At 35.6% G+C, this 14,500-nt stretch overlaps 1 protein-coding gene across 1 annotated transcript in view; it reads left to right on the top strand.

Moving 5' to 3' along the window:
* Window positions 1-833: 833 nt before the first annotated feature.
* Cntln (centlein) overlaps window positions 834-14,500 on the top strand; it is a 553,090-nt gene continuing 539,423 nt past the window's right edge. The window contains exons 1-2 of the mRNA XM_087183868.1: window positions 834-974; window positions 2,810-2,933. The gene's annotated coding sequence lies outside the window, so the exon portion shown is untranslated. The remainder of the gene's footprint in view (window positions 975-2,809; window positions 2,934-14,500) is intronic.

Genomic DNA, 14,500 nt, shown 5'->3' with positions numbered 1-14,500 from the left:
GCATCTCCCAATGCTCAAAAAAATAAGATAATGAGTAGATGCTTTTGGTCCTCAATTTAAAATGCTTTTTACTGTTACATTTTTATTAAATATTTTTCTCATTTTTACACGTAGCCACATTAACCTATGAAAAGTACATATTAATATGTTGTAAATAATTCTCATTTGAAGTATTTAGAAACAGCTGAATTCTCCATTTTTAAGGACATGTGTGCTCTTGGTAGTGATTTTAAATTATACATATATAGTCATATCATCTTTAAATAAAACTGTTAGTTCAATTGGTATTAAAAAATATCAATAGTTATGGCATTCCAGAAAGAATACCATGACTTCCAGCTGTTTCCCATGTGAGTAGGTTTGAGAACCACTATTCATATGTGTTTGTGGTTGTGACTTCATATTGTATAACATAGCTATAATTTCTTCTGGCAAAATTGCTCTCAGTTCATATGAAATTAAATATATGAGGATTTCATAATCTATTACAAAGAAAACCATGTATTTCCAGATGCTTTCCATCTGGCCAAGTTTGAAGATGGTGAGACGTTCTGTAAGTTCTCTCCCAAATGTTAAAAAAATTCTTCATTTAAGTCGTTCATTCTGCTCACCAACCAACAGTGACTTCAGCTGGTTGTAGAGGAAACATCCTTCCAGAGATTCACCAACTGCCACGACCTTGTTCCTGTGACAAATTCCTCATTCCATAGTAATTCCACTTCCAGATGGAACTTTGTGTGCTCCGTTCGCCAAGCTGTTTGCTCCTCACCTTTGCTTTAAGGTAAAAAAATGGAGTGTGAGGGAGAGAATGCATAAAGCCTTTTCTCTCCCAGCACAGGGCAGCCAGTTGTGCAAGTGGTCGTCCTCTCTGAAGAGCCCTGCTGGCTGATAATGACTCACAGATTGTCTCTTTGAAGAAGAAACAGTTTGGATGAAATGGATAAAAAGAGAAAGAAAATATATCCTTAAAAAAGGTAATTTCTGCCCCCGGCTTTGAATTTATGGCTTATACTTATTCGTTTCCAAAATGCTGCTTCAGTTTGGTTGTGTAATTTTTATGGTTGCTAAAATCTCAGAAACTATAAAGATCCACGAGCATTTTAGCTAAGTCAGTGATGATTAGGATAAGCTAATCCATCTAAACGTGACTCAGCTTCTTAGCTGTGTTATAAAGAAGGAGTTGAAATATATCAAGGCTTATGCAGGTCATGACTTTTTTTTCTCAAGGAAACAATCACAATAAACAGGAGTCTGTCCTCAAATTTCTGAAAATAGGCGGTGGGTATAACTACCCATGACTAGGAGCTCAAATGTCAGACGTGCCTTTACTTTCAAGGAAGCCTGGAGTCTGGTGTTCCTTTTCCAGCTTTGAGGGTTGTTGCTTCTGTGTTACTCTTAGCACCTTTAGTAGTCAGATGCTGAACTTGACCCTTTGTTATAAACTTGACTTATTTGTCTCTCAACTTTCATCATTTTATATACTAGGCTATTTATTCAGTTAGTAACTTTTTGCTTACACTTGAGTATATTTACTGTATTTCATCACATGTATTATGTGATATTATCCATTGGAAGATACACACTTTAACACCAAAGAAACAAACAAAAACAATTACCACCTAAATTATGACACAGTGCCTTCTTGTCTTAGATGTCTTATTTTTAACTTATTGAAAGTGCTTGTTTTAACTCCCCTGGGACATGGATGAGTTCCTCAACAATTTCCCATCCAATGTATGAAAGGAGTCTTACAACTCTGCAGCCAAAGGTTATGGGCATTTATGTCCCTTTGGGTCACAGCCCAAGTCAGTCCTGCTGCAGCTTGCCGAGCAGGCTGCCTGTGTGAAACCCTGCGTTCTAGGTCAAGGCCTCCTAGACTAAGGTGTAGGGGAAGAGGAATGGGACAAGGGCCTGCAAGGCCGGCTGGGGAGAACTGTGGCTGGGCAGCGCCGACCTTATATGTAGCTGCTTAGCTCTGCTGTGGGGAAGAGAGCAGCCTGAGGCAGCAAGAGCTGAGACTGTGGGCATGTCTTTATTCCACGGATATCAAAATAGGAAAGAAGGGCCAACTTAGACTCAATGAAATCTTTTTTTTTTTTTTTTGTACCGGGGATCGAACTTGGAACCTTATGCTTTCGAGGCAGGCGATGGCACCACTGAGCTAAATCCCCAGCCCTCAATGAAATCATTTCTTAAGTAGGAAAGTTTATATTGCTATGAAATCAGTAAGACAATATAGCTTTCCAGAAATATAAATGAAAAAAAATAAAATAAAATACACGATATGATTATATTCCAGCTAGATACTGTGACCATGGAGGGTTCTCCACCGGAAGTGTGCTCTATAAAGGGAGATTTTGTCGATGTTAGATAGATATTAAATCATATTTGTACCAAATGGACATGTTCTCCTGTATTGAACTGAAAGGGTTGGAAGAGTCGTAATTAACGTTGGGTATGAGAACTATCAAAAACTGTGCCATTGATACAACCAGTGGTTTGCAGCTTGCACTTTGCTAAATATAATGTGCCTACTGTCCTTGGTCTTTTCTACTTTTATCTCTCAGCAAGAGGTATGCTAGGTGGACCAGGAAAGGCCACATTAAGCGGTATAGGTCAGGTGTAAGCAGGGATGAACAGAGATAATTCAGAACTGAACAAATGAGTTCTTGTGTAAAGCCAGGATTTGTAGAACAACCTTCTTGTAGATGTTCTGAGGCACTGTTGTGTTAGTTTTCTATGGTTTCCTAACAAATTATTACAGAGTTGGCAACTGAAGCAACACCCATCCATTCACTCTGTTTTGTAGATCAGAAGTCCTGCTGGGCTCATCAGGGTGTTCTGTTTCGGGATTCCACAAGGTGGGAGCCAGGCTGAGCTGTTATCTGAGTAGACACTTGGTCCAAGCCCACGAAGTTGTTGGCAGTTTTCAGGTAGGACTAAAGTCCCTGGTTTTCTTCTTGGCTGTCTGTCAAGGGTGGTCCCTACAGGTCTGTCTTTGCTCTGATCTGTGCACCAAGTCCCACCTCTGTCCAAAGTTGGGAATGGCAGGAAGAATCATGAGGCTGTGAATTTCTTTGATTCTCTCTCTGCCACTAGTCAGAGAACTTTACTTTTAAAGGGCTCGTGTGATTAAATCAAGATTTTTACATCTGCAAAATCCCTATACAGTATAGATTAGTGTTTGATTGGATAAGTAGGGACAGGAATCTTGGTGGGCCAACTTTAGAATTCTGCCAACCACAGTTGTCCTCCAGGATCCAGCTTGATTGTGCAGAAATGAAATGGAGATCCTTGAGAAGTTTCTTAGGAATTCCGGACAGAATTAAAGTGGACCTTAAACCAAAGTCTGTCTTCTAGGGGATAATGTTACAGCAAGGCTCCAGCGTAAATCACCAATCAAAACAAATACGGAGGTTAACTTTCTATTTATTTTTATGCAAACACAAGCTACTTCACAGTAACCCATAAGTGAATTTTACTTAAAAGTAACAATTTGACAAAAGTATAAAATGTCCAAACCTCTAAATACTGAAGTACTCCTAAACACTAATAGAAGTTTTAAGTTTGTTGTTAGATCTTACACTGAGAACCAGTATTAGAATCAAGTTCTTTTATGCTTTAAAAACTAATTTGTGAATGGAAAATAGTGGCATTTGAGTGCATGAACTACATGCATGCACTCAGGCGCTTCTGTCTGCTTCTGCTTAAAAGCTGGTGCCATCAACAGCTGATTCCCACTTTATTATTCAGAACACAGTCGCTGTAGGAATGCAGAGAGGTTCAAAGATACAACAGGATCCTGAAGCCAAAGTACACTAACTTCATCCTACTGAACGGAGACAGTTGTGTCCCACTGAGATAATGGAGTTCAGACTACAACAAAGTTCAGGCAGGCGGGTGTACAGCAGGCCCTGCTCTGCACTGTGCAGCTTCGCAGCTTCTATGCTGTGCTCCCTCCTGGGAGCTGGGAATTTACCACAAACACAGCCTGGGGGAACAGTGTTAGCAGCTGAGAAACTGCAGAAACAAGCTGCTTCTCAGCGCCTCTCAGATACCATCAGAATGCAAGAAAATAATTAAAATCCTAATTAAGTAGTTTCTCATCTGGCTCATTTGAAAATGCTCCAAAATAGTCAGATTTAAGGCACAGTAAACAGCTGAAGTGTTAAATTTTCTTGTTAGTTAAAACCTTTGTCAGGGGTCAGGCTTACAAAAGGAATGTGAAATAGAGAACTTAGGCAATACCTGCATAATTCAAATGCAACACGATTTTGCTTGTGTTATTTTGTCTCTTAAGTGAAGGCTTATTTTTTCTTTTACTTATTTTTTGTTGTATGGATGCTAATTCATCATTATTTTTAGCATAATATTGTGTAGGAAATCATTTTCATATTATAAACCGTATGGAGAATGTGAACGAGGCGTTGAAAAAAATCCTAAGAATACAATGAGGTTTTAAATAATTACATTTGTTATTTTTTTCTAATTTAGCATTTTTGACTGATAAAATATCATTTATATTTACATTTTATTACTTTGCATTACTTCTATACTGAATAGCTTAAATACAAAATGAAATTTGATCATGGCTTTGTATGTGAGATTATTTTCTTCTTGATAACTTCTCTCAATTATATTTGACTTCTCTGACTGTATGGATCCAATAGGAACCAAACATCATTGTGTTTTCCAGAGGTCAGTTTCTTAGGAGGCATCTGTTAAAAATTCTGACATTAGGGCCAGGGATTTAGCTCAGTGGTTCCTCTGCCTGCCTTGCAAGCTCAAGGTCCCGAGTTCGATCCCTGGTACCAAAAAAAAAAAAAAAAAATTCTGACATTAAACATAGGTCCAAGTAAGGACTTTCTCTAAGTATAACACCAATTGCACAATAAGTAACATCAAAAATCAACAAATTTTTAAATCAATAAATTGATTTAATTGTATCAAATTAAAAAGCCTCTGCCTAGGAAAGGAAACAACCAGTAGAGTGAAGAGACAACCTATAGAGTGGTTAAAAAATTTGCTAGCTACTCTTCAGACAGATGATGAATGTTCAGAATATATATAATATAACTCAAAAAATCACACCTCCTATAATAAAAGATTCAATCAAAAATGGGCAACTGAAATCAACACTTCTCAGAAAAGTACAAATGGTCAATAAGTACATAAAAAAATGTTCACTTCCCTTGCCATCAGAAAACTGCAAATTCAGACAACATAGGGATTCCACCTTACTCCAGAAAGAATGGCTATTATCAAGAAATAAACAATATAACAAATTCTGGAAAGGATGCAGGACACAGGATGGGTACCCTTCTATACTGTTGGTGGGATTGTAATCCAGTACAACCACTCTAGAAATCAATATGGAGATTTCCCAAAATACTAAAATTAGCTCCAAAGTCCACACTTTCAAGATATACACGTGTCAGGCATGGTGGCACACACCTGTAATCCCAGAACGCAGGAGGCAGTGGCAGGAGGATTGGTGCAAGCTAGGTTAAGAAACATGACCACTCAGCAGCAGCGCCATCCTGAGGTGGCTCAGTCTTTGAAGATTAGATTGTCCACCAACCCATATGAATACAGGGGTAGATAATACTTTCTGAAGAATTAAACTATTTTTTTCATCTAAATTCTCTGATCTCCTTTGTTCCTCTTGCTGAAGAGCTTCCAGATGAACTAGTGTATTCTCAGATAATCCTTACCATTTGTCCCAGCTCTAGGAGCAATGTGTTGGAAAGAATGGGAATAAAAGAGACTGTAGAATTGGAGACAGTTGTAGCAAAATATTCTAGATTAAAGATAAGAAACTACAGGGCCAGGGATTTAGTTCAGTGGTTCTGCCACCTGCCTCACAGCCCAAGGTTCCAAGTTCGATCCCCGGTACCAAAAAAAAAAGATAAGAAACTACAATGTAAAGTTGGCGCATCATCTTTGTTTTCATAATCTGAGTTCCAAGACCCTCTCTTTACCTCTATCCTTTGATTTCTTGTAATACATTTTTATATTAAGAATAATATGTGGATAACTTTTAATTATTTGAAAAAAGAAAAGCAATAAAGAGAAAATAAATACTACCTGTACTTCTGTGTCCTATTGTTAACAATATAAATGTCTTTCAGTATAACCATAAGATACCTTTTACTAGCTACATATCACATATGTAATAAATGCAGATCTACATTCCCTCTTTTATAAACAAGGAATTATCATTACTATATATACTATTTTATAACTCTTTCTCTAGTTAACAATATATTTTACATCTTGCATGTCAATTTTACAACTATAACATCATTTACAGTGAGTGTTTTATTCTACTGGAAAAAATGTACTTTATTTAGTGAACTGTTATTGTTGAATGCATAGATTGTTTCAATATTACATCAGTGAAGGCTTTTGCATACTTTTTGAATTATTTCTTTAGGTAACATTCTGAAAAATTAATTCTTAGATTAAGTTATGTAAAATGTCCTCTTTTCAATGTTATACAAAGAAGGCAGACTGCTTTTTAAAAAATTTCTGATTCAGTAATATACAGATTTAGATGCATACTTTTATAGGAGCACTCTTCATATTAAATACTGCTAGAGTGAAATTATGATATTTAATATTTTTCTTAGACTGATTCTTAGATGTTATGTTGCTGCCCCTCAGGATGTGCATTTTGAAACTTTTCATATGCACTGTCAGGTTGTTCTCAAGGTTGGACATGTGTCTCTTCTATTGTATGAGGGCCTTGTCTTCTCCTGACCCAGTCCAATACCATGTTATCATTACAAACACCTTTGCCAGTTTTGTAAATTAAAAATTATGACTTTTGAAAAAAAATTGCATGTTTGATCCATAGTGATTAAATGCCTTAAAATGATTATTGCTTTTACTTCATTTAATTTGTCATTTATATACCTGGCTTCTTTTTGTTTTTAGTCACCTTTAGAAACTGGCTAATTGTTCAGTGAAACTTTTTATGATCCTCCTAAGTACAAAGCGAGATGTTATTTCCCAGCCTCCTGTGCAGCTGCATGTAGTACTGACCCTGTTCTAGCCCAGACTCTCATAAGCCTAAAGGTCACCGGTTTATATAAGTCTGACCAGGCTAAAACTAAAGCATCAGAGGTCTGCCTGGAGACTTTGGGGAGAATTCGTGTCCTTGTCATTCATGTTGTTAGAAGATCCAGTTCCTTGTGGTTGTAGGGCTGAAGACCTCATGTTTTTGCTGGCTTTCAGGGAAGGATTAATCCTCACCTACATTCTTTGGTTTCAAAGCCAGCAAGGGGGCATATAGTTCCTCTCACACTATGACTCTGCTGCTGCATCTCTCTGACTCACAATTCTGCCTTCGTTTTCCCACTTTCATGGCCCATCTGATCACATTTGGGCCCATTTTAAGCAAACTGATTAGCAACCTTAACTCTGTCCTTAACCTTGATTTCCTTTTGCTGTTTAAGGTAACATATTCTTGGGCATATATAATAAGGGACAGAATGACACTGACCAGGCAATCTCTCTTCCCCTCTAGAATGTATTTAGGACAGATACAGTGTTAATTATTGTATCATTTTTGTGTAAACTGGTGGTTGGCAAAAGTAGTGTAAATAAGGCTCTGCTGATGATACATAAAGTTTTAATCCAATATCTTGATTAAACTGTATGTTAAGCTTCTATTCCAAGTCCCTGTGTTTGAGTGCCAGTTCCAGGTGGCTTTAAATACTTCTGAGATTTTGGCATAAATAAATAACATTTATTTTCTAAAGCATACTATTAACCTTATATATACTGCCATTTTCCCTTTTCCATTTTCCTACATTTACTTACTCTTCTTAATAATTTCTTTTATTTTCCTCTGTAAGTTGTCTGTGGAGGTAGAAATACGTCAAGCTACAGCAGTGGAAATGGAGGTTAAACTATAGAATATTTGTGTGATTCTCAAAGATAAGCCCCCGTGATAGACAGTACTGTAATGATTGCACACTTACTTCTTTATAGGCATCTTCATCACAGAGCCAAGTACTCTCTCTCTCTTTCTTTTATGGTGATAAAATTTATATAACATAAAATTCATTTCTTTCCCCATTTTTAATTATACAAGTCACTGTCAATAATTGCTTTCTCTTGTGCAACCATTACTGCTATCTGTTTACAAAATTTTTTCATCACCCCAGTAACCATCCCACCATCAAACAATCTGTTTTTAAATTTGTTGCTTGTTTTTCAGACAGGGTATCTTGGACCACAGTTCAGATTGGCCTTGAACTCACTGTGTAAGCCAGGCTGGCCTGGACTCTGAGCGAGCTCACCTTCACCTGCCCGGTGCTGGGATTATGGTGTGAGCACCACACCTGGCAAACAGTCTTTTGGAAAAGCTCTTCCATTAACTAATTTTAATCTTCAATGATTTTCTGAAATTTAAACTTTCAGGTTCCCAAGAAGCATTTTTGCTATTAGTTCAAAATAATCTTCATCAGTAAATACTGAGATAATAAAATTTAGCCCACCCCCCTACCCCGTTACCAATTCTTCAGGTCAAAATTTTCAGCATTTCTGGTGAACATTCTTTAATAGAAATACCATATTCTTTGGGGAAATAAAAAACAGTTTTAAATTTCATTTTTCTAAGTAAACAAAGAAGGAAACAACACTTTAAAATTTATTCTAACACTAATAGCCAGGATACTCTTGTAAAAAAAAACATTTTAAAATAAATTTAGAGCACATGTGGCTGGCTATTACCCACACTATAAGCACAAGTGACATAAACCTCAATATAAAAGCTCATTTGTTAAAGTACAAATTTCAGTAAAAGTGTGTTTTACTTACATGACATTTAATGAGGTTAAATTACAAAATTGCTCTAAAAATCTCATTATAAGCTTGTCTTTCCCATATGGAGGCCCCATAACTTTCTCCAAAAAGATCTTTGTAAAATGATAACAAATGCTAATTATACTTTATTACTATAATACAGTGCTAAATTACTAATGTAAAACTAACTGGTGGTAGAATGATTGTATTAATTACAAACAATTGGAAGTAAAAATTATTTCCTACTTAGTAATTTTAGAAATAAGTAATAATCTGTATCTTTAGATTAATTGCAGTTTGAGGGTTTAATGTCTCTTTGTGGTTTCTTATTATTTTTATTTTGAACTCATTGAAAGCAAATTGAATTTAGAAAAAGATTTTATAAGTAGTTTAAGAAAAATTATTTCTTCCATGTGCTTCTAGAATAGATTTGAAACTTACAAGTCTTTAAATAGTATTATTTATAACTTTTCTGTTATAAAGATTCTTTGGGGGTTATATTTACAAAAATATTGTTATTGGGCTGGGGATTTAGCTCAGTGGTTCCGCCGCCTGCCTCGCAAGCACAAGGACCTGAGTTCGATCCCCAATACCAAAAAACAAAATAAAACAACAAAACAAAACAAAATGTTGTTATTAAAATTTTATTAAAAATTGTTATTAAAACAAAAATTGTTATTAAAACAAAACAAAACAAAATATTGTTATTAAAATTTTTGCCTTTATGTGTTTTATATTTATATGTTTTCCCCATATTTTCAATAAACTTTCCAAGGTTTAATTTAGTTTTTAAGGTAATCAATCTTTGAACAGTATTATGGTGATCATCATAATATAAATCAAATTAGGTACAATCCAAAAAGTTTTAAGCAATATTATTTGGGCTGTAATTATGGTTAGTTTAAATACATTTAAAACATAAATCCTAGGGCTGGGGATTTAGCTCTGTGGTTCCACCGCCTGCCTCACAAGCTCAAGGACCCAAGTTCGATCCCTGGTACCAGAACAACAACAACAACAAAACTAAAAAAACCCCCATAAATCCTTACACCTTTTACAAGAGAATCTATATGTTTTAAATTCCAATATGTTAAATATAAAAGGAGTGTAACTCCCATTAAATACTATGACTAATTCTAAATTTAAAAACCACTAGATTTGCTTCAACAATTTGGCACATTTACTGAGACACAAAATAATCTGAAGGGAATGAAGAAGAGAACATGAGTTTCCTTTCTCAGACAGATTTTCACTCACTATATTAAATTTATTTTAGTGAACTGAATTCTATCTGTTACTCTGGAATAATAGTCACATTTAATTCATTTTATTATAGTGCACTTTAGCATTGGTTTACTTCCTGATGGCTCTTGAAATAAGATATTAGTTGATTCATTTGAATGGATCTAATTAAAAGGTTAAGAAATAAAAATAAGGGAGTTAAAAATATAAATATACATATATATATGTATATATATACCTCAATGTCAAAAATTGCTCGTGAAAGGATGTAATACTATGCAAGGAACACTTGACATGAAACTTAGAGGAAAAATAAAAGTCATTTTACCTGCAATAAATCCTTCCACTTTATTTGTCTAAATATACAGCTGACAGCTTCCATCACAGTTGTCCATCACAGCATATAATCCAAGGACCCACAGATACTTGTATTAGGTACGTTTGGTAAAGGCTGCCCTTTTTTAAACAATCATGAATCTTGTCTTTCCAAATTATATTTCCTATTATCAATTTTAAGCTATCTTCCTACGAAAAATATTTTAGGGCAAAGATGAAATAAACTTAGTTAAAGATGAATGAGCTAAAATAAAATGTTAAAATAACTCTGATAAATATTACTGAAGATATCTTATTTGAAAAAAAACAAGAAGACTGGAGATGTAAATGTCTAGTAACTGGGGTGGGAGAGAGTTAGAACAGGCAGTTTTGGAATAATATGAAACTTATATTCAAGTAAGAGAGGATCAGGGTAGGGGGTTGATATTCTCCCACCTACCTCTCATTTCCCATTTGTCCTACCACAGTTAACATTCACACAAATTTCCAAATCCTGCCTTACTCCTCACCTGTTAATGGTAAAAATCCTTGTGGCTTTTATATTGTGGAATTATAAACATGTCCATTAATTCTGCCTCTGTAGTTGATGAAACAGTTATCAAGCCTCTTAGGGAAAAAACCCCACAGAAATCTGTTTTCTTTTAAAACTTAACACTATTGGCAGGGATTAGATTTGAAACTGTTTTCAAAGAGACCTTAACATTGTGTAAAGCAGGTTAGAAATAACTTCATTTTAGGTTGGTTTACATGGTGGTAAAAGTATGAATAGTTAGTTGATATCTAGGAAAGGATATATGTATATCTAGAAATAATCTTTGGGTATACAGAACAATTAAAGGGTGAAGAAACTTTGTTTCTTGAAACAATGGACAAGTTTCAGTTCCTAAAATATAACTAGATGGAATCTTGTGGAATTCAGGAAGAAAACCTATTTATGCCAAGGGTCGTGGCGTGAGCGCTAACACTGGCCGCACCGAGGCTCAAGTACTCCTCGGTGCCTCCGCGAGTCTGAGCACCGGACACGAATGGGGTTTCGGAGCGAGATGATGGATGAGACCTCCTCTGGCTGCCAGAGGATCTGTGACCAGCACAAAAACTGCTTGGTCTGGGTTAATTAATTGCAGGAACCGTTTATTCAGATGCAGGGCAAGCACCTTGGCTAAAATCTCAGCATCTGTGTTGCTGAAAGCTCTGAGGCTGAAGGAAGCACATAGTCGGGGGTCTCGGCTAGGTTTGGGAGCCATATGGGCTTCTTTTAATGAGGGAGGGCTTCTGCGATCCAGGTCTCAGAGCTGCATACTTCTAGTCAGCATTAATGGAGCGTCTTTTGCCCAGGACAGCGTCACTTCACAGTACGCTTAGGGTACTATCATTTTTCCTGGTTATTTCAATGTTCTGTTCAGGATTTCACCATTATTTTTTATTATCTACAGACCTGGTGATAAGAGAATAGGGTGTGAAACTTTGGCGGCCTTGAACAAAAATTTATCTGTTTAAAATGTCATTGCTGGGCAGGGGATTTAGCTCAGTGGTTGCGGCGCCTGCCGCGCAAGCTCAAGGTCCCAAGTTCGATCCCTGGTACCAAAAGAAAAAAAAAAATAATAAAAATAAAATAAAAATGTCATTGTCAGTGATGTGTACACCAGGCCATTAAGATATGCTAAAGATGTTAGTTGTAGGATATATATTTTCTGAAATTTTGTCTTCAGGATATTGATTATGGTCAGCTTCTCTTGGCTTTGACTTTATATTTTCCTAACTATGGGAATGGACTCTCAAGTTCGAATGAAAAAGAAATAGTAATAATAGGAATATGTTGCATTAATAAATGTAAACTTCTTTAGGCTGCAAAAATCCCTAGGACCTTCATAATTTGGTAGTATTATGGCTTGATTGCTTGTAAAATTGTGAAGTTTATCCAAGGGTTTTTCAGATTTATGAAGTCACATCCCACAAGGATCTTGAGTCAGTCATAGGTTTCCATGCTCACTTAGGGAGACAAAAGCTTAGCTTTCGAAGAGTATTTTTCTCCAGGTGCTTTGCTCCTTCTACTCAGGTTGATTTTCATAGATTTAAGTCAACTCTTGGTAGTAGAATATATTTTTGCCATTAACTGGAATCTCTAACCTGTTATTTAAAAAAGTTTTTATTATTAAATACATGACAGATACATGGGGGATCTAATGCACAGGTAGGTACATTTTAAAAATAATTCCCCTCACCTTAAGAATTAGTAAATCATAAATCTACATTCAGTGCTCTTCCAAATTGCAATATCTTCCAACCCTTCTTAAAGGTAAACACAATATGCATTAATACAATACTTTCCCTGCCTTTCAAATTTTACACTTATGTTTTTGCATTATATATGTTGTAATTGCATTAAAATTTTTGTTCTGCAATTTGTCTTTTATATAATGGGGGGGGGGAGACAGGTTCTCACCAGGTGATTCAGGCTGTCCTTGAACCCACTATGTGCCCAGGCTGGCCTTGAACTCATGGCGATCCTCTAGCCTCAGCCTCCCAATTGCTGGAATTACTGGTGTGTGCCAACACACCTGACTGCAATTTGCCTATTTTCTCACCATTATGCTTCAAAAACTTATCCATGTGAATGCATATAGTTGTGGTTTATTAATACATTGCTGATAATTCACTGAATGAATATACCATAATTTATCAATATGCTATATAGGTAAAGGACTTTGGGTCATTTCAATTTTTGCTATTATGAAGAGAATTTATATAAATACATCTTTTGTCACAAATGGGTAAGAATTTCTCTACAAAAAGACTGAATTACTGGATTATGAGGCATTCAAAATTTCTAGGTTGTAATTGTTTTCTAAAGTGATTTTTATGAATTTTCATACTCATCAGCAATTTATGAGAGTTCCTGAGGCTGAGAGAGAAAGGAGAAAGAGAGAGAGGAAGGGAGCTAGGGAGGAAGAAAGAGAGAGAGAGAGAGAGAGAGAGAGAGTGTTTATAACTTGGTTATTTGTTGTGATCTATTATTATAATTTAAGTTAGTATTTCCCTAGATACTAATGAGATATAGCACATTTTTTACGTTTATTGGCTTTTCATCATCTTCTGTCAAATGTTTTTGTCATAAGGTTATTGATCATTTTATTATTCTTTCTTTTATATCTGTACATTAATCCATTGTTACTGAGGCAGATATTTCTCCTAGTTCACAATTGTCTTTTTCAAATGTCTATTGAAGAACAGGAGAGTTGAGTGTCTTAAAATTTTTATTTTGAGATAATTTTAGATTTGCATGCAGTTACAAGAAAGAATATACAAGAACCCTTATACCTTTTACCCCATTTTTCCCAGTGATGATATTGCACCACTATAGCACAATATCACAGTCAGGATATTGGCACTGATATGACTGCTCATCTTCAAAGTCACCAGTTTTACATATATTTGTGTGTGTGTGTGTGTGTGTGTGTGTGTGTCTGTTTAGTTCTATGCAGATTTTATCACTTGTAGCTTGGTCTAACTCTCACTGTATCCAAGATGAGGGACTGTCCGGTCACCAAAGGCCTCTCCCATGTTCCTTCTTTACAGTTATGTATCACCTTTTCTCTGTCATCCCTAATTCATAATAACTACTAATCTGGTTTCTGTTCTAAAATTTTGTCATTTCAAGAACATTATATGAATAAAGTTGTACAATACGTAACTTTCTGAGACTGGTTTTTTCCACTCAGTATCATTCCCTTGATATCCATACAAGTTGCATACATCACAGTTTGTTCCTTTTTGTTTCCAAGTGCTACTCCACAGTATAAATGTACCACTGGTTCAAAGACATCTGGATTTTCTGCTTTTTTGCTGTTACAAAGTTTTGTGAGAATATGAACAGTTGTGGAGGCTTTTGAAAATTATATATATATATATATATATATATTTTTTTTTGTACCAGGGATTGAACTCAGGATCTTGTGCTTGTGAGGCAGGTGGTGAAACAACTGAGCTAAATCCCCAGCCCAATATATTCTATTTTTAAAGAAAATTTTAGTTTTACAGAGTTTAAGCAAGAAATATACTGAGTTCCCATACATTCCCCTGCTCCCCATAGTTTATTAACATCTTGCAT

This window comes from Heterocephalus glaber, unplaced genomic scaffold (genome assembly GCF_053883595.1).
Source record: "Heterocephalus glaber isolate CG9 unplaced genomic scaffold, H.glaber_assembly_v1.0 deba00001481, whole genome shotgun sequence".
NCBI classification, from domain to species: Eukaryota; Metazoa; Chordata; class Mammalia; order Rodentia; family Bathyergidae; genus Heterocephalus; species Heterocephalus glaber.
This window is presented reverse-complemented; position numbering and strand designations above follow the sequence as displayed.